The sequence below is a fragment of the Gossypium arboreum genome, chromosome 5 (genome assembly GCF_025698485.1).
Source record: "Gossypium arboreum isolate Shixiya-1 chromosome 5, ASM2569848v2, whole genome shotgun sequence".
Lineage (NCBI taxonomy): Eukaryota > Viridiplantae > Streptophyta > Magnoliopsida > Malvales > Malvaceae > Gossypium > Gossypium arboreum.
Window position 1 is genome coordinate 26,522,036 of NC_069074.1, and position 2,527 is coordinate 26,524,562.

Below are 2,527 nucleotides of genomic sequence, written 5' to 3' on the forward strand. Positions count from 1 at the left end.
TCAAAGCAACAAGATATCACAATTAATGATTAAGCATGTAAAAAAAACATGTGCAGTAAAATAGAAAATAAGACTTAATTGAAACAAAATTGAAACAGGAGAAACAATTTACAAATGAAATAATTGAAAAACAGGATCAATGTGCCATGCGCACAAACATGCAGGGACCGAAATCGAAAATATCCCGCACCCAATAATATTACACTGAACCGCTGATCAAAGTAAAAAAAAACAAATTAGAAGGTCAAATTAAAAAAAACAAAATAAATAAACAGGACGCAATTGAAGGCTCCGCGCAAAGGGAAGGACCTAACGCGTAAATTGTCCATTTGAAAGAACAAGGCGCGGATCCAGGTACTCTAATAGGCTAGCGCGCGGATCCTTAAAAGCATGGTCCAGCACCACGTTTTTTTTCAATGAATTTAAAACCCTTTTTCATCCTTTTTTCCCAAATGCTGCCCATCTTCCAAACAAAGAACCACAACCCCAAAATTAAAATTGCTAGGGTTCTTTACATCTGCCAGATTCACCATTTTGTTTGGCAATCGACAGTATACCACCATGAAGAGATCCATGCCACGTTCATGAAAATATTGTGAGATACTTTCCTTTCTCTTTTCTTTCGTAAAAAAGGTTTGAATCTCCTGTTTTTTTTCTTTTTAAAAAAAAAACAGATCGAAATAAAAAAAGAAAAAAATGAACCCGAATTCAACGATGTTCGACCCTCGCCCGTATCCATATATGAGATGTAGGCTTTCATTGGTGTCGATTCAGGTGTTTTTTTGTATTTCCATACCAAAATTATATGCTAATTAAAAACGAAAAAAAAAATGTTCGGGGAAATCACCTTTAAAGTTTTGGTAGCTTTTTCTTGTATTTCAGTATGGGTATATGCGTATAGCATCCTCCCTTTTTTACAGGGGTGAAATCAATGGCTTCTTATAGCCTAATTTTTGGAATAAAAATACAATAAAATAATTACATAATTAGCTGTATTCTGTTAGTAATCCCTTCTGGTATATTCTTTGTGCAGATTTGGTCGTACAGTGGAGGTGTGCGCGCGAGGAATCACTCGTGGGAGTTCCAATTTTTGGCCTATTCTGGTACATTCCAGAAGCTCCTAGTGCTGCTGAGAATTTTGGGTGTATTGGGCCTCGAGTTTTAGGGCTAATTCTTATTGGGTTTGGGGACTTAGAATTTGGGCATCTGTTATGTAATTGGGGCTAAAATTTTGGAGTATTTGGTTAGAAAATGAGTTTATTAGAATTGGGTTTTAATTTTATGTAAAGGGTTTTAGGGTATTTGTTTAATTGGGTTAGGTGTTTTGTAAATGGGCCCGGATAAAATGGGCTTATTACAAAATGTATGGTTTAAAATTAATTAATAATAACACATGAAATATGTACGTTATTAAAATGGAAAAATATAGATTAAATTATTTATCATGGTGTTGTTATCAATTTTGAGCCAGTGCCGAGTTAACTGATAAATGTAATAAAATGTGCATAATAAAATTAAAATGTATGAAAATATTTTAAAAACTTTAATTGAATAGTAAATTAAATATTTTATTTATGCAATTAGTGTGTGTTCAAATCTCATCATATACATATTTTTAATGAGTTTTAAGTTAAAAAGCGAAAATATTCTTGAATAATATTACTTATTTTAATTACGGAAGTGCATTCCCGTAACTTTCTAACCAAGTTGGTGACCCGATTGAGGGTGACACAAGAGCTTAAATAATAGTATAGATTTGCAATGGATGAAAGTAATAAAATGTGCATAATAAAATTAAAATTTATAAAATATATTTAAAAAGCTTTAGCTTCACGATAAATTAAAGGTTTTATTAATGTAATTAGTGTGAGTTCAAATCTCACCATATGCATATTTTTATTGATTTTTTAAAGTGGAAAGATTAATACCCTCGGATAATATTATTTATTTTACTGTAATTTCCTAACTCAATTAAGGGTAACACAAATTTAGTAAAACACTTAAATAATAGTATAAATAATATTATATTGGAGAATATATGACTAGACTTAATCATGGGTCGGGCCATCCAGCCAAGGTCAAAGGTCTGCCTGAAAAGTGGAAGGGTTTGAGAAAAAATATAAACCTGAGAAATAGGTTTGGGTAAAAAAATAAGGTCCGTTTAGAAAATAGACCGACCTTGAGTAAGCTTTTTTTTGCCCAACCCAAATTTGCAAAAAAAAAAACTTTTGTTATTTTTTCACTGTTTTGCTGTGATTTCACTAATATCTTGTTACTATTTTGTTGTTATTATTTGGATATTATATAACTCTTGTTTTATTATTAATTTTGCTACATTTTAGAGTCATTTACTTATTAAGTTGCACCTATATTAGTATTATTTAAGTACAAAACTTTTTTAATTTATTTTTAATTTGTTGGGAAACATTTATTTAATACTTTCAGTGTATTTGATGTATCATATTTTTAAAATTTATTTTATATAAAAATAATAATATAAATTTTTTAATACGGATAAGCTACGCTA

The 2,527-nt window shown here is 30.2% G+C and overlaps 1 long non-coding RNA gene across 1 annotated transcript; it reads left to right on the forward strand.

Annotated features, from left to right (window-relative positions):
* Nucleotides 1-280: 280 nt before the first annotated feature.
* On the forward strand, nucleotides 281-1,424 carry LOC108483258 (uncharacterized). Its single transcript, XR_001871033.2, has 2 exons — nucleotides 281-595; nucleotides 1,034-1,424. It is a non-coding gene; the product is annotated as an uncharacterized LOC108483258 (long non-coding RNA).
* The last annotated feature ends 1,103 nt before the right edge of the window (nucleotides 1,425-2,527 follow it).